At 45.7% G+C, this 24,873-nt stretch overlaps 1 protein-coding gene and 1 long non-coding RNA gene across 2 annotated transcripts in view; both read left to right on the top strand.

Annotated features, from left to right (window-relative positions):
- Window positions 1-24,873, top strand: part of Cacna2d3 (calcium voltage-gated channel auxiliary subunit alpha2delta 3) — an 812,900-nt gene that overhangs the window by 123,433 nt on the left and 664,594 nt on the right.
- On the top strand, window positions 11,055-24,130 carry LOC121140955. Its single transcript, XR_005877914.1, has 2 exons — window positions 11,055-12,052; window positions 23,929-24,130. It is a non-coding gene; the product is annotated as an uncharacterized LOC121140955 (long non-coding RNA).

The following is a 24,873-nucleotide window of genomic DNA, read 5'->3' as shown; positions in this document are numbered from 1 at the left end:
GGGCCTTGGAGCTTGCTGATAAGACCAGGGTGGCTTGCCAGTGAGCTCTGGGAACCTCTCTGCCTCTGCTTCACCTGAACCGGGGTCACGAGCATGAGTGCCATGCCTGTGTGGAGTTTAGGGGTCTGACTCATGCTTTCATGCTTATAAGGCAGGTACTGTACCCCACAGCCATCTCCTCCTCTCCCCACCCCAGAATTAAGCTGAGTTTCTTGGGCTTTAGTTCACAGCAACCTATGTGGAGTATAAGCAGGACTCATAGTCCAGTGGTCATGCGGCAACCAGTCAGCTGACACCGTCACCTCCGCTCAGTCACGGGATAGAAGTCGGAGGTGGCTTGGATCTCATTTCTCTGACCAGGGACAGGTAGCTCGTGTCTCATTTTTCCCATTGTATTACCATCCTCTTCCCGTCCCACTGTCGTCTTCCTTCATCTTAGAACTACTGCCCGGGGCTTCTGTGTAAAGACTTTAACTGACGATGCCACTAGGATTTTGTTGCAGCCCCTTGAAGTTGACTTGGTATTCTTCCCCGAAGGACTTACGTTGCCAGTCCTGCGGCTGCCCTCCGCTTTGTCCTCGCCGGGGACCAGCCGTCCTCTGCCGCCCCCCTGCCTCTTCCGGCCCCAGCTCATCTATGCATCCGCCCTATGCTTCTTTGCGACCTCTGACCTTGAGTTTGCTGCTGGCCAAGGGTACCTGGAGACAGACATTCAAGCAGAGACCTGTGGTGGTACCAGGACTGGGAAGAGGGAAGGAGGACTTGATTCCCAGAGAACCTGGACGCCTTTCCCATCCGTGACTCTCGCTCCCGACTCCACCCATTATTCTCATCCACGCGTGCAGAGACCTTTTAGCCTTCTGGGACCAGGGTTTGATCTGTATATTCTCACCTAAGTTTTCCTGTGCCCATCTCATTACCACGGGGCTCTGGAATGTGACCTGTAATATTTAAAGTTCAAACTCATCCCAAGTTTGGCTAGCTCACTCAGGCACTGTCACCCACGCATCTTCACAGAGAAGGATGGTAATAACACTGTGTTTCTAATAAGCTTGTTTGCTCAGCTCAGTGAGCCTTGGGGTGTTAAATTCTTTGGTGAGCAAGAGGTTGTGACTGGGTTTCTTCCTGTCTTGTATGTTTTAGTTTGGAGGAAATGTTTGTGTGGTTGTGTGTCCTGGGTGTATTAGATTGGGTGGGGACTGAATAAAGATGAAAGGCTAAATTTCCTAATCCAGAGAGTCACCATAAAATCACCTAAAACTCTCTCTTAAAGCCTTATTACACGTAGTAACCTGTCATTGAGCCAGTGGGTTAGGTATGAGATGGACCCAGAAATATAGATTTTTCCCATTTCTTTAGACTGTACGAGAGGCTCTCCCCTAAGGAAGAGTCTCTCCATGGCGTGTGGATTTCTTGCTCCCTGTGCCTGCTCCCTGAAGGTCATTTTCTATTTCCAGAGAGTTTATCATCACACAGTCTCCTGCAGCTTCCCCACCCCCTTCAATTTTTCCTTCTTGGGGGTAAACGACCCAGGGACCAGTGTGGACCCAGCTTCCAATGGACTATTATTATTATTATATTTTGTGACAGTGAAGAGATGCGTTCTATAGGACTGCAGTGGTGTATCTGTCAAACAACAATTTCTGGGAGCTTCTCTGATATTGTATGCATGATCTAAGTGCATTGATCTGCAAAGTTAGGGCCTCGCTCAAATTGATTGTTCTAAGCTTTTGTTTGCCTACATCAAACTGAAGTTGATAATAGTATGTTGTTTGTGAAGTTGTAAAGATCGAATGCTAACCACGGAAAACAGCATTGAGCGTGTGTTACCCAAGAGCAGGTATTGCTATGTAGTATTGCTGCAGCTACTATTGCAAAAGTATTTGAATCAAAATAAGTTCCTTGCAGCTTCCTCATCAGAAATCCTCCTTGTCAGGAACTCATAGACACCAGCAAGAAGAACCAGGACAATGGCATCCAAAGCACCTTGCGTGTGTATCTAGAGGGGTTGATGTGAGTTCTGCGGTAAGGGTAACCCTATCTACAGTGGAGACTTTGCCATTGGTGTCTCTCATGAAGAATATTAGTAGGACATCTCCCTGTCTTCCAGCCCCAGCTCAAAGGCACTGTCAAATGCAGATAGAACACCAGGACCATCTCAGTTGAGTCTGGTCAGCCTCCCTAATTTCACCATCGGTGGAAAGGATATTTGGTTGCAGAGGGGAAGGGAGGCATCTCAAGTTTTCCCATGCATAAGGGCCATTTACAGTCTTCTTCTCTTGTGGTAAAAACTGTCTCCGCCCAGTTTCTCTCCTTTAAAAATAGAGCCATGTTTGACTTAATGGTAAAGTGTGTGGGGCTGAGGGGAGTTGAGAGTTACTCTGGCATTCAAACCCACTAAGCCTTTACGTAAGTATAGTGTTGTCATCTTGAAACCTCCCAAGCAAGCACAGCTTCCCCCCGGGCATCTGGCAGAGTTTGGCATGTCAAAGGAGGCAGCTACAGGTCTTGCATGTCCCTTCTAATGCCATGGCCACTCTTTAAATTCACAAGTAACTGGGAGAGATGCAGCATCGGGACATACGTTGGCAGAAGGCCACATGAGCATTAATTACCTTGCTACCTGAAATAACGTGCCAATCATGGGCGATTCACATAGGAAACTCTGTCGCTCTAGTGATGCCTCTCTCCTCAGTGATTACAGGACCCCCTGGATCCTTCACAATTCCTGGCCACCTTTCCTGAGGCAGTGTTTCTGTCAGATGCCTCTTTTGCTCAGAAGCCCAGCATCCCCTCTTCCATTGCCTGTAATGAAGAATAATTCTTGGCATTCCATATTCTAACCCCATCCCAGGCCGCTCTGGTAAGCTGGTCCCTAGCCTCCTCATAGTGAGTATTCCGTGTTTGCGTCCCCAGACCTTTGCTTGGGCTGTACACCGGCCGTGAGCTGATCTCCCCATCGATCCAGCAAGGATTGTGGCTCTCTCTTAAGTCATCCTTCATGGACACTAGGGAAGTCTTTTCCAGAGGCAATGCCCTAAGAAGTAGTTATTTTGCCCTCATCTGTTGAAATAGATGTGGATCCATGGAAAGCACGTAGAGTTTGCAGATTGGTTACATGTCAGAGTACAAATGGTTTATGAAATAATGAAAAGGTCGAAGTTGGCTTATGGAATGTTATTGTCAAATTTAGGAACCAAAACTAGGCTGTTGGAAGACTCACCCCTGGACTGCATCCTGAAAGAAGGTTGAATGAATGGAGCCTTGGAAATGGAAGACCCTTAGATTTGAGATTGCCAACATCTCTGATGAATCCAAATTGTGTCATGAGGGAAGTCTGGTTGAAGTTAAGTCAATTCTTGGTACAGCCACAAGACCAAAGCTACCCATTCTCCAACCTTATGAGGAGAGGTGCATCTGCTGAGCAGTGGGGGTAGCTTCTGGGGTCATCCTGTGTCTCCTGTGGCAGCTTCCCTGGAGGGGGCAAAGCCTGAGTATAAATCGGTAGACACTGGAGTTAAGGAAAGACTTACTTATTTCTCAGAGAGCTCAGCATGCCCTGAATGTGCTAGACTGTGGGAAACAACAACAATACACACACACACATACACACACACACACACACACACATGCACATACACACACACATACACATACATGCACATACACATGCACTACACATACATGCACATACACATGCACTACACATACACACACGCACACACATACACATACACATATACACAAATGCACATACACACATACACATACATGCACATACACATGCACATGCACATACACATGCACATACACACATACACATACGTGCACATACACATACATACACACATAGACATACATACACATACACATGCATTCGCACATACACATACACGCACATACATGAACATACTATACATGTACATACATGCACATGCATACACATACACATGCATACACATGTGCACACACATACACATATACATACACATCCATGTATGTGCACATATACATCCATACACACATACACATACACACATACACATATACATGCATGTGCACACATGCACACACAATTTCTCTGTTGAAGCTGTCAACATTGAAAATGCCTTTTCTCCTGTCAGAAACTATTGTTAAGAGCAAGAGCAACCTATACAAAATATGCTATGTTTGTCCCAGTCCCTGTTTCTCTTTGTAGGAAGATGTGAATGAGAATCTCATATTAATATGAAATTACGGAAGACAATGTACAGTTTTCCATGTTTCCCATTCCATTTTGGGGGTCCCATTCTGGCATTTTATTGATTTGTGCCTGCCCCTTTCTTCATCCTCTTGGACTGACTTTCAGGCTAGAGCAAGCAGGGTCCAGTTACAACTAGTGAAGCAGAAATGCAGATCCAACGAGTAATTATTAAGAACTTTCCAGAATATTAGCTGTTTTACTTGCTGCAATGACTAGTGATGGAATAGTCCATTAGACATTTCTGTTCCCAGCAACTCCTGAGAATTGATTCCAGTCTGAAGCAGCCAACCGCTTTGATCAATACCATAATTACTCTTATTGATGGATTGTTTTACAATGGCAGCCATCAAGGCAGTCCGCCAGCTCAGGAGGCACCAGAACTGTCCCCTGCAAGCTGTAATGTGCCGCAAATATCTGATTCAAATCAACTTACTATTGAGGCCAGGATGACAAGCGTGAAATTAATTGTTCCACTCCATGTAAGACCCGCATTCTTCTTTTGAGAGAGTAATTGGTTGCTGCGTGTAGCCTGGGAGCTGGGGGAGCTTTGCCTCTCTGCAATGTTTATGGACTTATTTTCCCCCTGCTCTTTAAGGTGTCAGCAATGTTGCTCGGCTGCAGTTTCTGCTGTTCTTGTTTTTGACTATGTCTTGTCAAGGCAGAGAGAAGAGCTGCCTTATAGAAAGCTTGAATGCAGTGGACGCAAGCTTGTTTTGTTTTAGAGCTTACTCATAAAGGAAGGGAGGCTGTAACTTCATAAAGCAAGTACAGCTAAATGTAAAGACAGATTAATCATAGCACACTAATAGTGTGTGGCTTCAGTGCCTCATTCTTATAATAGAAAAATCATCCCAAAAGAACCGTAAAGGTAGTGACATCATAGATACAATGGACTTAATGGACATGTATAGAATATCCCATCCAAACACTGCCGAATACACAATAAAAGTCATAAAATCATTAGGGCATACCTTAAATCTTATATTCTACTAAACTCTGGAAGAACTAGGTAAAATTCTAGACACACATGGTCAAGCATAGCTGAATGAAAATGAGATACATAGTTTAAACAGGTCTATACCAAGGTATGAAGTTAAAGGGAAAATAAAAAAAATATCTAAGCTAAAAAAATGTCTGAGTCCAGATAGATTCATTGATGAATCCCATATGATCTTTAAAGAAAAAGTATACATTTCTTCTCCAATATTATATAAAATGAAGAAGGAAGGCATAGTAGAAAACTCTCCCTTGAAGACATTTTACTCTGATACCAAAACTAGATAAAGACCCACAAATAAAATTTACAAACTGTAGATCAGCCTCCCTAATTGAACATATATATGTTATTTAAAAACTCAATAAAATGCTTGCGGACAGAGTTCTAGAACACATCAAAAAGGTCATCCACCATGATCAAGTTGATTTCCTTTTGGCAATTCATGAGTGGTTCAACAAATGTCAATCAATAAGTGCGATATGTCACATAAATGAACTAATGGGCAGAAATCACATTATCTCAATAGATGTAAAAAAGGCTTCTGGCAAAAATTTGACATGTTTTCATAGTAAAAAATCTCTAGATAAAATAGAAATACAATGGACTTTTCCCAATAAGGCTTGATACAGTAAAACTATACTAAATGAGGACAGACTCGAAGCATTTTTGCTTGGGGCCAGACAGAGGGCTCATCAGTTAAGAGTGCACTCTGCTTTCCCAGAGGACTAGAGTTTGGTGCTCAACACCCACATCAGGTGGCTCACATCCACCTATAATTCCAGCCCCAAGGGCACCCAGAATTTCCCGCTTCCTCAGACACCAGCACTGATATGGACATAGCCACATTCAGAATCACATATATAAACATAATTTTAAAATAATAAGAGCCAAGTTTAAAAAAAAACATTTTCATTAAAATGAGGAACAAGACCATTTCTATTGCCGTGACGAGATGTAATGGCTAAGGGAACTTATAGGAGAAAGAGTTTATTTGGTGGTATGGTTTCAGAGGGTTAGATTTCATGACCATCATGGTGGAGAACATGGGAGCAGGCAGGTAGGGATGGTAGTATCTTAGAACTCAGATCTTGATCCACAAGCAGGAGGCAGAGAGCTACACTAAGAAGATGTCTTTTGAAATCTCAAAGTCCACACCTAGTGATACACCTTCCCAAAGACCACACCTTCATATCCTTCCCAAATAGTTCCACTCACTGAGGGCCAAGAATTCAAATATATGGGCCTAAGGAGGCCATTCGTATTCAAACCACCACAGGTGTCTACTCTCTCTACTCTTATTCATTGTAGTGTTAGAAATCTTAGCTATAGCAATACAAATGAAGAAAATAAAAGGGATATAATTAGGAAAGAAAAGTCAAAATATCCTTAGTTGCAGGTAGCATGATTCTATACATAAGAGACCTGAATGACTCCACCAGGAAACTCTTAGATTGGATAAACATTCCTGGTAAAGTGTCAGGATACAATAATTAACATGTGAAAAAACAGAAGAATTTATATGTATAAACAAGCATGCTGAGGAAAAAAAATCAGGAAAACATTCCCAATTGCAATTATAAAAAAGATAAAGAAAGGAAACCTAAATCAAGTAAATAAAGACCATCTACAATGAAAACACCAAGTAAAGAATTTAAAGATAGTAAAAGATGAAAGGGCATCCCATGTTCATGGATTAGAAGAATTGATATTGTGAAAATGACAACTGCCAAAAGCAATCTGTAGGTTCGATGGAATCCCCATCACGATTTTCAATGACATTCTTCCAAGAAAGAGACCAAAAGTCTTAAATTCATATTTGAGCTACAAAGACCCTAGATAGTCAAAGCAATCCTTAGTAAAAATGAATAATCCAGAAAGTATCATATTTGGTTACAGAGCCATGGCAACAAAACCAGCATGGACTGTTGACACTGAAACAGACATGTAGATCAGTGGGAAAGGATAGAAGGCACAGATAAAACCCATGTAACTATAGCCCCCTGTTTTTTTGTTTTGTTTTGTTTTTTTGACAAAGATGCCAAAAATACACAGTGTCCAGAAGACAGTTCTTGGGAGGGGGACTGGAGGGAGGCGAAGGAGGGGCAGGAGGAGGGGTGGGAGGGAGACCTGAGGTTGGAATGTCAAATGAAACTTAAAATAATAAATTAAAAAAAAAGAAGAAACTGGGTGTCCACATGCAGAAGAGTGAAAATAGATAATTATCTCTCACTCTACATGAGAATCAACTCCAAATATATTGGAGATCTCAGTGTAAGACCCGGACCTCTGAAATTATTTAAAAGAAAGAGTAGGGAAAACATTTCAAGATAATAGATATAGGCAAAGACTTCCTGACTGCTTGCTTATGAAGCAATGCCAGCAATTGACAAGCGGCTTATTGTTCAATTAGACATACACACACACACACACTCACACAGAGAGAGAGAGAGAGAGAGAGAGAGAGAGAGAGAGAGAGAGAGAGAGAGAGAGAGAGAGAGAGAGAGAGAGAGAGAGAGAGAGAGAGAGGGAGAGAGAGAGAGAGAGAGAGAGAGAGAGAGAGAGAGAGAGAGAGAGAGAGAGAGAGAGAGAGAGAGAGAGAGAGAGAGAGTGCAGAGGAGACAATTATTGGGTACGGAGGCAGCCCACAGAATGGTAGGGAGCCTTTGCCAGCCAGACATCTTACAGAGAATTAATTAGAGAGTATACCAAGAACTAAACAATCTAAACAGGAACTCAAATAGCCTGATCAATAATAATGAAATGAGTAGGCCCCTCAAGATATGGCATACAAATGGGCAATAGACACATGGCAAGGTTGTCCACTTCCACTACCTGTCAGAGAAACGAAAATTAAAGCTACATGGCAGTTCCATCTCATCTCAGTCAAAAGGGCCGTCACTGAGGAAACAAACAGCGATAAATTGTGGTGAGGATGTGGGCAGAGTGAACCGCCGTACACTGATGATAGGACTGTAAACTTGTCTAGCCCTTATGGAAATCAGCGGGAACATTTCTCAAAAAAAAAAAATAGAAACACTGTATGATCCAGGTATAACATTCAATATGACTCCACATCAATGTAACATAGAGACATTTGCATGTCACCATTTACTTCTGCAGTGGCTGAAACAGTTATGCTATGGCACAAACCTACGTGCCTATCAGCAGAGGACTGTATGAAGAACATGCAACACACACACACACACACACACACACACACACACACACACACACACACAGGGTTTATTTCATTCAGCTTACAACTTACAGTCCATTATGGAGGGAAGCCAGGGCAGGAACCTGAGGCAAAAACTGAAGCAGAGCCTTGGAGAATGCTGCCCACTGGCTTGCCCCCCATGGCTTGCTCAGCCTGGTTTCTTATACAACCCAAGGCCACCAGCCCAGGGGTGGCACTGCCCACTATGGACTGGGCCCTTTCACATCAGTCCATCAAAGAGATGCCCACAGACTTGTTTGCAGGCCAATCTGATGGACACATTTTCTCAACTGAGGCTTCTTCTTCCTGGATGTGTGTAGACTTGTGCCAAGCTGACAAAAGCCAACTAGTATATACACAAAATGGAATTTTCTGTCATAAGGAAGAATGTAAGTCCATGTTGTTTCCAGTAAAATAAATGAAATAGGAGGTAGTCAGATTGTACAAATCAAGCCAACCTCAGAAAGTCAAATAGAACATGTTTTCTGTAGTTGTTGGTTCCTAGATTTCGTATAGCCACTTCTCTATGGTATGACTAAAGGGGGGGTTGTTGGAAAAATGAAAACAAGAAGTCCTCAAAACTGTCCCAGCAAATATAAAGGGTTGAAAGTGCTTCTCCAGCTACTGAAAATTAATGAAAACCTGAGGTCCTCTTTCTAAGGGTCCTCTAAACACAGTGGCACTCAGAAGACTGTCAAGGAGAAACTCCTCGTGCAGCCAAGGGGAAAATCAAGAAAGACAATCGATAAACTTGTGGTGTGTTGGTAGTCCCTTCAGTTTCTTGATGGCCATTCCATGCTCAGTAACCTGTGCATTGAGGCTGTAGGACGTCAGGGAATTGACATAGCTTGGGAGAGGTGCTGTCGAGCATTTCTGCTAGGAAGCCAGTTACCCAAGGTCAGAGCTGGTGCAGGGAGTTCAAAGGCTGAAGAAACAGAGGGTCCTCAAAGCATCGTGACGTTCATACTCTCAAGGCCACCCTGACGTCCTGGTGAGACAGAGGTCCTACTACAGGTGGGAACAAGTTGGAAGTGAGCACAGGTGCCCTTTCAGGTGTGATACTACGTTTAACAGAATCCTATTCCAGTTATCTTGTGTCTTTGTGATGGAGTGCCTAGCGTACACAGCCTAAAGAGATGAGTCATTTTGGATCATGGATTTAGGGCATTCAGTCGTGATTGCTTCGCTCAGGCATGGACTTGGGCAGAACAGCATGGAGTGTGTGGTAGAGGCCCGTTTTTTGGCGTAGAGGAGGCAGGAAGTGCAAGGGAGCATGCAAGCAGCAGCTATGGGAAGTTACAGTCCTCACAGACACTCACTTAGTGACCCACATCCTCCAACTTGGCCCCCCACTTTCTGCCTTCTGTCATTCCCCAGTGATGCCATCGTGTTAACGATCCATTGAGTAAATGGTCTAGTCATTAGGTCACAGCTCTTGTGATATAACAGTCTCTGGAAATTCTACGTAGACAACCTCCCTCCCAATACACACACACACACACACACACACACAAAGCGTGCTTTCCTAAACTTATATGTGTTTCTTAGCCTAAGCAAATTGAAAAGAAAAATGAGCTGTCACAGATGCTATGAGGGTTGATTATGGAAAGGGTGACTCTGTAGACAGTCACTGAGCACTTGCTATGTTTCAGCACGGTCCAGGCCCCACCATAGCTCAAGTACGTGAGATGCTACATTCTCCTGCGACGCTTAGGAAGGCAGCAACCGTACACCCAAATACGGAAGGTAATGCCAGATGGTATTGGGAATGAGGCAGAGAACAGCAGCCTTGGCTGGTATTAGAAAATAAAGGTCGAGAAAAAGATGAAAGATAGGTGTCTTGGTTAGCCTTAGTTGTCACCGTGACACAGCCTGGAGTCGTCTGAGAGAGGACGCCTCAGCGGAGGGATTGCTTCAGTCAGCTTGATGTGTGCTTGTGTTGTGGCATCGCCTTGGTTGATAATTGATGTAAGATGTCCAGCCCACTGTGGAAGGCACTATTCTTTAGGTCAGTGGTCCTGGGCTACGTAAGAAAGCTGCATAAGCATGCTAGGCAGTGTTACTCCGTGATTTCTGCCTCTGAGTTCCTACCTCACTGAACGTCGTTAGCAGACTATGATCTGGAAATGCAAGACTAAACAACCCTTTCCTTTCTATAAGTTTCTTTTGTATTCTATCAGAGGCAGGGACTCCAGAGCAATAGGTTTGACTTCCGTGTGGCTCCTGGAGCTGAGGCTGCCTGAGACACTGAACACAGATGGTCTTTGAGATGTTTAGGCAGCAGAGTTTCCCTTTTACACTATGGATGGGGACTGTTTCCATGCTATCAGGATTCAGATCAGGGTGTGAGCTAGAGGTAAGGGATCTGCGTTGGTCTAGTCGTGTAAATGTTTGAAAGTACTGATCGAAAGCTTTCATAACACCTGGAGGGATCGGAAGTGATAATGAATAACCTACAACTGCAGGACCAGGAGAGCGGGGGAGAAAGCCCCGGATGATGCTGGATGATGGCAGACTTGGCATTGCACAATCAGACGCGATTAGATGTAGTGTGGAGCCTCATTAACCCACGTCAATGGCAGAAGATGGCTGAAGCAGTAACCTGCTTGTCACGTTTCCTACTTCCCTGATATGGATTCCCTGGGTCTCCTCCCCTCCTTGTGTTTGATGCTGGGACCATCTGAACCCATGCTGTCATAGAGCATCCTGGTTAGAGTCCCAGCTTGGCCACTCGGGTCTCACCTCCCCATGGATACAGAGTTCCCTCGGCCCCATGGGCTGTAGTTCGTTGTAGGCCAACCAGAGTCTTCCCTTCAGGAGCTGGGGAGAAAGATGCCCTCCCTATCACGGTGCCTGGAATGACTTGCTTGCGGCTGGAAGTTGGGCAGAACAGAGATCTGGGATGAGGTGACAGAGGCTGTCAGAGCAGGAACAGATCCGGTCCACAGCTGGGGAGGTCCTGATTCTCTTGAGCTCCCGTGGGAACGAGAAAACATTGAGACGCAGAAAGCACCCATCCCAAAGAAAAACCCAACGCATCTTTCTCTTAACGAAGCCATACATTAGTGAGCCTTCGTGTCTGCCGTCTGGTACCAGAGAGAAATGGAAATTTTCATCGTGGGCTGTAGTGGAAGAGCTCTTCCTAAGGTGCCCGGATGAGCTGGGGCCCAGACACTTAGCCTCTGACCTGGTGCGGCCCTGCCGTGCAGCCACAGGACGAAAAGAGTTCCCTTAAGTAACTTTTATGATGACAGCGTCATAAATATACATCACAAAGGCTTTACGTGAAGGAAACACGCAAAATTAAAGGTCCATTTGGGGAGAACAGAAGCCTGCCCGTGCGTCTGTGTAAATGCAGAATCGGGCCTTCGCAGAAATCCACAGCTGCTGCAGCGAAGCCGGGCATTCCAGCCACTCAGCTTTTGCAGTGCTCAGGAGTTTTTTTTCCGGTTTCGTTGAGGGACCAGCTGCTCGCTGCTCTCAGCAATGGGTGGGTAGAGGCGTCTTGATTAAACATGCCTCCCCGTCCTCCTCCTTGGAAACGTGGAATCTTCAGCTATGTGACTTCTGAGAGCTGAACCCCGTCGTGTTTGGGGTAGGCTACCGCGAAGTCAGCTCTTTCCTCTGTCACTCGTTACATGGAGAAGGACGTGCTGAGTCTGTCTGCGTGGTAAACAGACTCCTCTTTCTCCCTTTGGCAACAGGTCCCTGGATTGCGTGCCTCAAATCCCTGTCTTGCTTCACAGGGCGCTTGGGATGTTGTCTTGGGGTCTTCACGTCCTCTCTTTCTCTTTGGCGCGTAGCAAGGCTGCAGCCGCGTGGGTTCTTTTCCTTTGTGACCACGCCACCTCTCCTCTTCGGACTCAGACTGCCATACCGTTTCTGCTTCACACACCGGACTCATCACTAAAGCCTTGGTTTGAGGCGTCTCCTCAAAGAGCTTAGCCCCAAGTAGGCTGACCCAGTCGGTCCTAAACTCAGCGATGCCGTATCACGCGCTCTTGCTTTGTTTCGGTACAATTACCTGAAATTGGAATTCAATGTCCGCTGTTCCCTGCTTTGCCCTGTAGACTGACTGTATAGCATCAGGAAAGCGGCAGAGTGGCCTGTCTTATTCCCTGTTGTATCTCTGACGTGTCAGTCCTGGCACATAGTAGGTCTCAGTAAGATCTCAAACAGCTGGCTACATGGCCTACTCACTGCTCCACACAGGGTCCTCGCCTCAAGGGGGCTCAGCGTGTGATCACCCCGGAGCTTCTGTTGGGCAGAGAGGGGGGTAGAATGGGACCCTCGAATTTAAGTAGACACTCTGACTCTCTAATGCTGCTGCTGCCGCTGCTGGGCTTGCTTGACTCTGGATCCCAGGACTGCTTCCTTTACGGCACACATTCCCAGTCTGTAAGGGCTCTGTGAGTAGTGGGTACCCAAGGCCTGGGTGACAAGCATGGAGTAGGAAGCGCTGGCTGAAGTCCCTTCCTCTGTCTGCTCTGGATACTGGGTTGGGCAGTTTCAAGTGTCAGCCATGCCGTGCCTCACATGCTACCCTGCTCTACCAGGGAGGCGAGAAGGGGGAGTGCGGTGCTTTAAGCTAACGTGTACCTTGTAGTTATTGGAATCCTGGATCGTGGAGGATATGTAGTCCTTGTGCTTCTCCCATTGGCACTGTAGAAATCCCTCCCTGGTACCTGCAGCAGCCTCTTGAAGCCCCTATGACTATCCTGGGGAAGGGGGTCTGTGGGAGCACGAGTTTCAATTATTTGCTGCTTCTCTCTGGGGAACTCTTCCATATTTCACTTTAGCGTGTTCCCAGAACCCATGACAGGCTGCATAATTGCTGGACTGACATAAATCTATAGCAGCGATGGATAGATTTTTGCTGACGTGTTTGCTTTGGCTGCAAGACTTGGTGGAGCACGTCGGTGTATCATCTCACAGGCTCAGGCTCCGGCGGGGAACAGGGCAGCAAAGCTTTTGTGGCTTCAAGGTCGTGATATAAGATGGGGTGTCATAGTAAAAGAAGCACTGCTGACAGACGGTTACCTAGAATGGAGGAAGTTGGGGGTATGTGAGAAATGGCCCCATTATAGACAATGCAATCGAGCGCCCTCTGCTCTGTATTACATCTGTAACTTGAACACCCGGTTAAAACCCTAACTAGCAAATGTGTTCAGGCTTTAAGAAGAGACAATGAAAGGAAAAACAAAAAAGGAGAACCTTTATCGAATCGCTTCCAAGATTTTAATCTTAAAAACTCCACCCATTCTGTTTTACAGACATCTATCTGTGTGTACACTGTTATTAACAGGGTGATGGAGACAGGGACACCAGGGGAGGGTAAAGGCAGGCAGGTTTCTTTTTTTTTCTTCTTTTGGCCAGGAGAACCTGTACTCCAGCAGAGAAGTCACTGTGCAATTGCACGGTTGCAGACGCTTCTCAACTTGTGTCGGGACACGTCCGTATGCCACACCACGCCATATGGTTGAAAAATGCAGGTTGGACTTGTTTGTTATACCTAACCTCTGGGATTACCCCATCTTAGCAACACAGCATTCTGTATCTTGTGGTTTGCCTGCCCAATGACGCAGACTCAGCTTGCTGTTGTCCGGCACCGGGTGAAAGTATCTCGTCTCCTACAGCTGACCCAGGAGAAGGTCGAAGTTCACGGCTGAAGGCGTGTGTTCCACTGATGCACATAGGCTTTTGCACAGTTTAAAGGAGAGACTTTGAAAGACAAGGACCATGTGCAACTGTAGTTCCCTGCATCAGCAGTTCCAAGATAAAGTCACCCCCGGCTGGTACTAAAGGCAAGCAAAGGCCATTTTTCTCTGTGCGTCTGGTATAAGCACATGTGTATGTGGGGGTTGTGTGCACGAAGGCAAGAGGAGGAACTGGGTGTCCTCCCTGATCACACTCCACCTTATTCCTTTGAGACAGCGTCTCTCATGCTGAACCTGGAGCTGGGCTGTTAGGCAGCAAGCCCCAGTGCACCCCCCCCACACACACATCATGCTTCCCACGGCGCTGGGATTACAGATGCACGAAAGGTCGGCAAGGGCCTTTTGCTTGGGTGCTAGAGCCTTGAACTCAGACCCTTGTGCTTGTGAAGCAAATACTATTGCTTGCTGGGCCTTCCCTCCATCCCAGTTTTTCTTTTTCGTTTTTTTTTCCCCTTTGATTTCTAGTAGACATTGTAAAGATTTCCTAAATTCTGATGGTAATTAAGCAGCCCAGTAATCTGCTTTGCTTCATAATTAAAACATTATGGATAGAAACCCAAGTTCTGTTGACCTCCCAGACCTCATGCCAGGCCATCACTGATAGAGTTTTGCCTTCATAGAGAACACTTGCCATACTTCTGTGTGTGGGTGTGGGCGTGGGCATGGGTGTGGGCGTGGGGTAGAGTGGCGATGGTGGTGGTGGCGGCGGCATGTGTATGTGCGCATGTCTGTGGAAAGTGCCTCCTGCGGTCCCAGAAAACGCAGTACACGCCGTGCACTGCATTTTGTGGCTTTCATATTTTACTCGGCAGACTGTTTGTGTTAATTCATTTCCATACCTGTGAAGGTTAGTTGGCACTTTAGCCACGGATGAAAGTTATGCTTATCCGTAATATTTGTCTGGACTCTTATAAGTTAGTATCTTTCTTCCCGGCCAAGCATGGCAAAAATAGTTGATAAAAAAAATATCCTACACTTATTTAGTGCTTACTGTTTGCCGGGCATGATTCCAAATTGTTCATGAGGATCTTTTTTTTTTTTTTTTATTTGATCATGAGAATACCTCGGTTGGGTAGGTTCATACGGAACCATAATTTCACAGATGAGGCCATCTGAGGCACTGACAGGTGAAGGAATCTGCCCCGGGTCACACGGGAAGAATAATGCAAGGCCTGAAGCCCGAGCAGTGCTATACAGAGCCGCGGATTTTCTGGCTTTCCTGGGCACCTGCGGTTTCTGGAATATCAGTGTTCTGTTCATCCTATGGCGTGACTGACCGGGTGGTGCCTGCACCTGTGCGTTCATTAGTTTACTGAGTTTTCCCCCAGCACCCTGGGAGCAGCCTGGACGTGCCCTGTTCGTCCCAGCCCCCAGCGGTGAGATGGATGCGGGCAGCAGACGGCGCCGACTGATCACCAAAGAAGGCAGGGCAACCCTCTTGTGCTCCCTGGCTCGGCAGGTGGCATTTGTTAAAACTGTGTGGATAATGCATCCCTGGGCAGAGTCAGAGGGGACTCCTCTGTTCTTCAGTGACAGTTGCCTGCTGTCTGTGTTGTGTCTGCACGGAAGGCAGCCACCCCACAGCGTGTCCCGAATGTGGGGGTATTCTGCCCACTGGCTGCCCAGTGACAATATGGCAGATTTGCTATTCATCCAGCTCAATCAGCGTTAGCATACTGGGCGGCGGTGCCCACCCGGATGCAGTGGGTGGTGTCCCTGGCTGATTGCAGAGATTGCAGCCCGGCGTTCCGAGAGCTGCTCTCTCACTCCCTGTCCTTGGGTCCCTTCTATGGTTTGGTTTCCCCCCAACCCCTGCTCTTGTGTTTAAAATAAAATGGAGTCGTAGAAGGTTCTCTTGTATTTTAATGTACCTTGTATGGTGATGAAAGATAATCACAGTGTCTGAGGTTTTTTTGTTCTTTGAAAAATCAGGAGAACAGCTAAGGACAGAGGGAGTGAAAGTCAGATGGCTTTGAACTGGCGGATGCCTTCATCCTGAAGGCTCAGAGGGAGGCATGGATTCTACTTCTCTCTGCATCTTTCATCTTAGAACTGGAGAAGGCTTAAGAGCTCATCCTTTGTGAGATTGTCATGTATGTGGTGTATGTCGTGTGTGTGTGTGTGTGTGTGTGTGTGTGTGTGTGTGTGTGTGTGTGTGTGTGCGCGCGCGCGTACTTGTGTATATACCCACGTGGAAGCCAGAGGTCCATGCCAACTGTCTTTCTTGAATGTTCTCCATCTAACTTTTATCTGACTTTTTCAGACAGTCTCTCACTGAATCTAGAGCTCATGGATTCTTCTAGAATGGCTGGCCAGTGAGATGCAAGGTCTGCTCACCTCTAATCCCGGGGGATCAGAACGGGCTTTTACGCATGAGCGCCACTGGCCCATCTTCCCAGACATTCTCATCTTTTTTTTTTTTTTTTTTTTTTTTTTGCTGTTGTTGCACTTTATTTTGTGGATACCGCTATTAAATGGAAGGGTAGTCATGGAGGTGATTTTGGCCAGAGTTCTTGTCCCCATTTTCCATTTCTAGTGAACTTGTAGCTGAGCTCAGATGGATGCATAAGCCGCGTGGCTGTTTGTTTGTTTACGGAGCACTTGGATAAATTGCTTTATGACCTTTACTCTGAGAACTCAGAACTGCCAAGCTTTCTTTCCCTCACAGCAAAGACAGCTTATTTTAACAGAGACCTCTTCCTTGTAAATAATGCCTTTCTTGGTTTGTTATTCATAAAAAGAAAGCATGCAAAGTATATTTAAGAGAGAACATGTTTTTCCTCTTAGATTAGAAACTACTTGCACTTTGAGGAGTTTCCAGTTCCACACTGACCTAATGTCTTTTGAGGTTCAAACTTAGTGGGGGAAAAAAGGAGCCTCCTTGTTCAAAGCAGAAAGAAATGTTAAAGACGTAAAAATGCTCAAAGGCCTTCTGGAATGTTAGCTCCCACAGAAATTGTCTGAAGAATGAAGGACACAGGAATTAGAGTAATATAGGACATTTTTCTGTATACACACACACACACACACACACACACACATATATATTCACATTGAAAAGCAGCAGAATTATCCTTTGGTCTTGGGTCGTGGAACCTGTATCAGTGACTCACAAGTTTTTAGTTGTTGCCCAACCCAGAGAAGGGGTTTGTTTGGTCTGAGCCTTGTAGAAGTGAGATGTCTTTGGAGAATGTCTATGAGGCGTGAAACTAACCACAGTACGTGCTGTAGTGTGAGATCCTGCAGAGCTTCTCATGGTGGAACTGGGGGGCGTGCCAGTTGCTGTCAGTAATAAATGTACTGAAGCTCTGGAGATGGCTCTGTCAGCAAGTGTTTGCTGTGTAAGCATGAGGACATGAACCCAAGCATGTTTGCATGTCTGTAACACTAGCTCAGGGCTGGGGAACATGAAGGGGCTAGAGACGGGAAACTTGCGAGACACTGCCCAGTTACCTGACAACAGGTGAACACTGGATCTATTGAAAGGGTGGAGAGTGATTGAGGGAGACAGCGGACTCAATCTTTGGCCTCCACACTGATGTCCACATGCATACATGCACCTTCACCTGGGCACATGCTTGTACACACGCATGTACACTGCACACATCTGCAGACACACAAAATAGCAATAGGTTGACTGACATTGTTGCTAGAAGTCCTTCCCTGGGGTGTAACGTGTTGTCTTCCCGCCAGCCACCTGGGCCCTGCCACGGTTAGCTGCTTGGGTCCCACTGCTGCCTCAGCCCCCAAATAACTCACACAATGCTGTATTAATTATAAGCTGTTGGCTGTTTTCTTGGTTTCTCACTGGCTAGCTCTGACTCAAGTATTTAACCCATAATTGCTAATCTAATTATTTCCACGTGGTCTACTCTTACCGAAGGAATGGTCCGAGCATGTTACTTCCCCAGTGCCCTACGTCGTGACTGACTGTGCCTGTCTTTCCCAGAATCCTCCTCGACTCCTAGTCCCACCTATCTTGCTTCCCTATTGGCCAACAGTGCTTTATTCAACAACCAATAAGATAAGCACATACACAGAAGGACCTCCCCCATCACTGGGGTGGACAAAAAGCAGCATCTACCTCTCCCCCCCCCAAGGTCCCAATGACCAATGAAACATGGTTCTGTCTAAGTTAACTCTGGGGAACCAATGAATTTATTTGTCTTCCTTTACAGAGTCTAGATGAAGGGTCACTTATAGGAATGTGGGCACTCCTCCTCCTCCAACTGACCACATCTGGAAAGCCTTACTGAGCACCAGTCAAGGCTTCTCCTGTAGTTGAAGAGATGGTACACATTGGCATAGTTTTCCCAGCTCTGTATATACTCTAGCACCCCAACCCTGGGCATAAGCAGCATTACCAGGTGTCAGGGAGCGGCCGGACACTCAAGAGTGGGACCTCTGACCTACTCTACCTCTCTGTATGGTGGTGTAAACCATCAACCAGCCCGTCTGGGACTAACTGTTACAAAGAGGTCGCTGCTGAACCCCCGCCCCAAGGTGAAAGTGTCTTGGCTTAGAGGACAATCATAAATGATGTACATATCCTCCTGCTCATTATCCCAGATAACCGAGATGGGAAACAAGGTTCAAAGAAATGAAAAGCTTTATCCAAGAGGCTTCTAAACTTCCTCAAGTGTGCTGATGTCCTGCACTCCCAGGCTCTGGGTTTTGGAGTTTAACATTGCCTGAAGTTACCCCTGTCCCCTGGGAAGAGAATGAAGTTGACTGAAGATGGAGATTGTAGTCACTGAGAATAATATTCTCTGGTTGCATTGTCCCCGCTGCAATAATGCAAACCCAGAGCCTCAAGAAAGCCTCTTACTCCTGCTGGATGCTGGTCACGGTGACTTTGCCAGGGGGTGGGGGGAGGCTTGCATTAGGGTCTTGGTTTCACGGATCATTCATTCGCATGGATTTGTTTATGAGCAGATGATTGCAGTGCCTGCCAGGTTTATGCTTACAGGGCAGAAGACAGGGTATTAAGGAGTGTTGTGGACAGTCATAGCGTGACTTAATTAGGAAGGAGCACCACTGACCAAAAGGTCAGGTGAGGACACAGAGTGATACCAGACTAGCCAGGCCTCCAGTGGGTCTCACCAAGAGGTGATGACTGTCCTATGGTTACTGAGGTGGCCCTAAGTACATGGACATGCCATATGCTCTGCATTTCAGGGGGAGGGTGGAGTCTTATTTTAGTCTCTGAGGGGAGACCTCACAAAGTTTCAGATTTGTGGTTATTGTGTAGAGACAACATCTTTTATTTTTATTGTTACTATTTTTCACCCCCCCCCCGTGGGTTTCTCTGTGGTTTTGGAGGCTGTCCTGGAACTAGCTCTTGTAGACCAGGCTGGTCTCGAACTCACAGAGATCTGCCTGCCTCTGCCTCCTGAGTGCTGGGATTAAAGGCGTGCACCACTACCACCGGACTCTGTTGTTACTGTTTGAAAACATTTTATTTTGAGTTGTTTATGAGGGTGTGGTGTGTGTACACAAGTGCAGTGCCTGCTGAGGCCAGAAGAGGGCATCGGATTCCTTAGAGCTGGAGTTACAGATAGTTGTGACCCTCCCAGGATCATGGTTCCTAGGAATCAAATCGTAGCCTTCTGCAAAAGCCGTATGTGTTCTTGACTGCCAAACTGCCTCTGCATCTTCTATTGCTTGAGAGTTTCATATATGCATATAATGTGTCTGAGTCAAATCCATCTTCCATCACTTTTTTCCCTTCCCGCCTTCATATGCTCCTTGTTGCTAAAGTCCACTGAATCCACCTAGTGCTGCCTTTATTGTTGCAGGCAGGACCATCTACAGGGCCATGGGCAGCCTCTCAAGGGCCACTTCCCTGGAGAAAACTGACTTTCCCTCTCTTAACAGCAGTCAGTTTCAAAATAGCTACTCATGAATGGGACATTATGAGCCCCTCTCATCCATGCTGGGATTTTTGCTGGCTTAATCTTGTTGCGTAAAATGAAAGCCACGTTGAGTCTGTGGAATGGCCTTGTCATGCCCAGCAAGTGCTGTTTCTGGCAGTCCTTCTATTCTCTCTTCTTCTGTGATCCCTGAGCTCTTGCAGGGGGAGACGTGGCATAGGCCTCCACTTAGAGCTGAGACCCCCTTGGCCACCCATTCTCTGCATGTTGACCAGTTTTGGATCTCTGTATCAATTACCATCTACTACAGAAAGAAGCTTCTCTACTTAGGCTGAAATGTGCATCCACCAATGGATATAAAGGTAAGAACGTAGGAGACAGTTTGTTGCTGCATTCGCTTAGCAGAACAGTAGTATTAGATTCTCTGCTAGGAACCATGATCTAGCCAGCCAGGGGTGGTTGGACCAGTTAATGGTACCAGGCATGAGTTGTTACCAGTATTCTTCCTGCCAGCCTGGTTCCAGAGCTGTGTCAGTTCCAAATGAACACACAGGATGCTATATTAATTATGAAGCTGTTGGCCATTTTCTGTGGTTTCTTGTTGGCTAAGCTCTGACTTAATTATTAACCCATAACTGCTAATCTGAGTATTTCCACTTGGTCTTCTCTTACCGGAGAAAGATTCTGGAACTCTTACTCCTCTCACATCCTACATGGTGACTGACTGTGCCTCTGTTTCCCAGAATCCTCCACCTCTCCTAGTCCCACCTATCTTGCTTCCCTATTGGCCAACAGTGCTTTATTCATCCACCAATAAAAGAAACATACACACAGAAGGACTTCCCCCATCAAAGAGTTAGTTATGTCTTGTGGAGTAGGCTTTAAATCTAACCAGAAAGTGATTATTCCCATAGCACTCATGCCACTAGTGTGCCCAGTTGACATACCTTACTAGACTTGTAGAGTTCATACCTGAGTTGTGATTGATTTTCTCCCTCCATAGCATAACATAGAATATTCCAGGACTAGGAAAGCTAGCCAGCAAGAATAAAGCTGGTCACTATCCGTTTGAGTTTTCCATGTCTTGTAACTCAAGTATGTGGTGATTTCAATAATATGGTCTTAAAATCAAGTTTTGGAGTATGGCCAAGAGTAATGGCAATATTCTGTAATGTTTTAGGAGGGCATAGTCTTATGGGACACCCATTGATAAGCAACTTAAAAAGAGGGGTACATACCTAGAACTGGGCATCTTATTGATATCCTAAAGTGTCTGGGAGAGCCATTATCCTCCTATTGTATGGCAACTCCATATACATATAAAACTTAGGAATCTTTTTTCTATGTTTATATTTAAATTAGAAACAAGCTTGTTTTAAATGTCAATCCCAGTTCCATCTCCCTCCCCTCGTCCTCTGCTCTCCCACTAACCCCCTATCCCATCCCCTTTCTGCTCCCCAGGGAGGGTGAGGCCTTTCATGAGGGATCTTCAAAGTCTGTCATATCATTTGGAGCATGGCCTAAGCCCTCCCTTGTGTTTCTAGGCTGAGAGAGTGTCCCTCTATGTGGAACGGGCTCCCAAAGTTCACTCATATGCTAGGGATAAATACTAATCTACTATCAGAGGCCTGTTAGATTGCTGAGGCCTCCTCACTGACACCCATGTTCACGGGATCTGGATCAGTCCTATGCTGGTTTCCCAGCTGTCAGTCTGGGGCCCATGAGCTGCCCCTTGTTCAGGTCAGCAGCTTCTGTGAGTTTCTCCAGCCTGGTCTTGACCTCTTTGCTCATCACTCCTCCCTCTCTGCAACTGGATTCCAGGAGTTCAGTTCAATGTTTAGCTGTGGGTCTCTGCATCTGCTTCCATCAGCTACTGAATGAAGACTCTAGGATGGCATATAAGGTAGTCATCAATCTCTTTATTGGGGGAGGGCATTTAAGGTTGCATCTCCATTATTGCTTCGGGTCCTATTTGGGGGTCATCTTTGGAGATCTCTGAACATTTCCCCACTGCCAGATTTCTCTTTAAACCTATAATGGCTCCCTCTATTATGGTATCTCTTTTCTTGCTCTCCTCTGTTCCCCCCTCCCCCCCCACTCAACCTTGCTGCTCCCTCATGTTCTCCTCTCCCCTCCTCTTCTCCCCTTCTCTTTCTCCTAACTCCCTCTCCTCTCTCCTCTACTCTGCTCCCAATTTGCTCAGGAGATATTGTCCTTTTTCCCTTCTCCGGGGGACCATGTCTGTCTCTCTTAGGGTCCTCCTTGTTTCTTAGCTTCTCTGGTAGTGTGGATTGTAGACTGCTAATCCTTTGCTCTATTTCTAAAATCTATGTATGAGTGAGTATATATCATGTTTGATTTTTTGTGATTGGGTTACCTAGCTCAGGATGGTTTCTTCTAGTGCCATCTGTTTGCCTGTAAATTTCAAGATTCCATTGTTTTTTCCACTGAATAGTACTCCATTGTGTAAATGTACCACATTTTCTCTATCTACTCTTTAGTTGAGGGGCATCTAGTTGCTTCCAGTTTCTGGCTATTACAAGTAATACTGCTATGAACATAGTGTAACAGATGCCCTTGTTGTATGAATGCGCATCTTTTGGATATATGCCTAAGAGTGGAATTGTTGGATCTTGTGGTATACTGATTCCTATTTTCCTGAGGAACCTCCATACTGATTTCCAAGGTGGCTGTACAAGTTTGCACTCCCACCATCAGTGGAGGAGTGTTCCCCTTTCTCCACATCCTCTCCAGCACAAACTGTCGTTGCTTTTGATTTTAGCCATTCTGACAGGAGTATGATGATATTTCAGAGTTGTTTTGATTTGCATTTCCCTGATGGCTAGGGATGTTGAGCAATTTCTTAAGTGTCTATCCGCCATTTTAGACTCCTCTATTGAGAATTCTCTATTTAGTTCTGTGCCCCACTTTTTAATAGGAATTTTTAGTGTTTTGGAGACTAGCTTCTTGAGTTCTGTGTAAGTTTTGGAGGTCAGCCCTCTGTCAGATGTGGGGATGGTGAAGATCTTTGCCCATTCTGTGGGCTGCCATTTTGTCTTGTTGACTGTGTCCTTTCCCTTACAGAATCTTCTCAGTAACTTAGGAATCTTTTACAATAATATGCTTCTGTATGGTATTGTGAAAGCTTTTTATTGTTTGTTATCTTTCCCCATACTCCCTCCTCTGTTCTATCCCCATTTAACCCTTTCCCTATCACACCCCCTGAGTGCTATCTCCCGGTCTCTTGGATCTCACCTTCTGATCCAGGTGCCTTCCTAGTTTCCTGAGTTCTATGAGCACTCCAGTTAGAATATGTATCATCCTTAGGCATCAGATAAATGCAAATATTTTGAGATTCATCTTACTCCAGTCTGAATGGCTAAAATTAAAAAAAAAACAACGACAACATATGCTGGCATGGATATGGGGAACACAAACTGGTAGCGCCACTTTGGAGATGGGCGTGGTGGCTCTTCAAAAAGCTGGAAATAGCTCTACCGCATAATCCAGCTACACTCCCAAAGGACCCGATATCCTGCCACAGACACACATGCTCATCCTTGGCCACTGCTGCTCTATTCCATAACAGCTAGGAAATGGGAAACAGCCTGGAGGTCCGTCAGCTGATTGATGAACTCTGAAGGGTGTGGTCCATATACACTAAGAAGATGTGTGTGAAGAAAGATGAAAGGGTGAAGCTCGTATGTGGACAAATGGAAGGTGGAAATAACTATTCTGAGTGAGGTAACCCAGACCAAGAAAGACAAGCGTGCTCTCTCTCATTCACACAAGCTGGCTTGATTGTTTCTTTAACATAGAATTAATGAAATCATTTCTGAAGCAGAAAGAATTCAGCCACTGTCTTAACCACTATTTTTCAGGTTCCCCGAATTGAATGTGAATCCAGAACCATCGCTGAAGGCCAGTGCTAAGGTGGAAGGTTATCTGCTCCCTGGCCAGTTCTTGTGCCATATGTGACCCAAACACAGCCAATATTCTGAGAGTGAAGCATGGAAAGTGAATTACCTGTAATGTCTTCCTGTCGATGGGACAGTATATTCTAAATGACTTTTTTTTTCAGAACTCACTGCTCTGAGCTATGTTTTTCATCCTAAACACATAATTTCCAGATGTCTTTCAATCCATCTATATAACGATTTTTGGGCTTAAGCTAATGGCACAAAAAGATTGCAGCCTGGGAGCAAGTAATGTTTGGGGGGATGTTTTTATAATGGTTAAAATATAAATCCCCACAGTTGCTCCAAGTTAGAAATGATAAAATGAAAGGAAGGAAAAGGCAAGAAGTTAATGGTCTGAAACCTAGGGCTGGTATGTGTTTATGTTCAGAATCAGATCCCTGTGTTGGCTTTGGCAGTGGGGAAATGATATTCTGAGCCGTGGCTTGGAACCTTGAAAAAGAGACTTAAGGAAAGTGCTGTGTGCTCAGTTTTTAATGGAAGAGAAGCCCCTGTCTGCATGTGAGGACTACTGCCCTGCTCTGGGTTGTGTGACCTGCACATAGAGGACATCCAGGGCCGTTGTCGTCATGCTGTTGAGCTGGCTGACTGCTGCCACTGATGGACTCTTCCCGTCCATTGGGCATTGCACTTAGGTGAGTGTTGAATGTCAACGTGACCCGGTGAGTCCAGGATACCTGTGTATGCATTCATATCCCACCTGTATTATGGCATGCCTGAGGAAAACGATAAAAAGAGGATTTCCTGGGCATCTGAGGTTGCAGACTGAGGCTGACCCCAGTGCTTTGGGCTCATGGAGAGGAAGGATGTTATTTTGGAAGGACTTGGTGGAGCAGAGCTACTCACCTC

This window comes from Mesocricetus auratus, unplaced genomic scaffold, assembly GCF_017639785.1.
Source record: "Mesocricetus auratus isolate SY011 unplaced genomic scaffold, BCM_Maur_2.0 Super-Scaffold_100006, whole genome shotgun sequence".
Classification (NCBI taxonomy): domain Eukaryota; kingdom Metazoa; phylum Chordata; class Mammalia; order Rodentia; family Cricetidae; genus Mesocricetus; species Mesocricetus auratus.
This window is presented reverse-complemented; position numbering and strand designations above follow the sequence as displayed.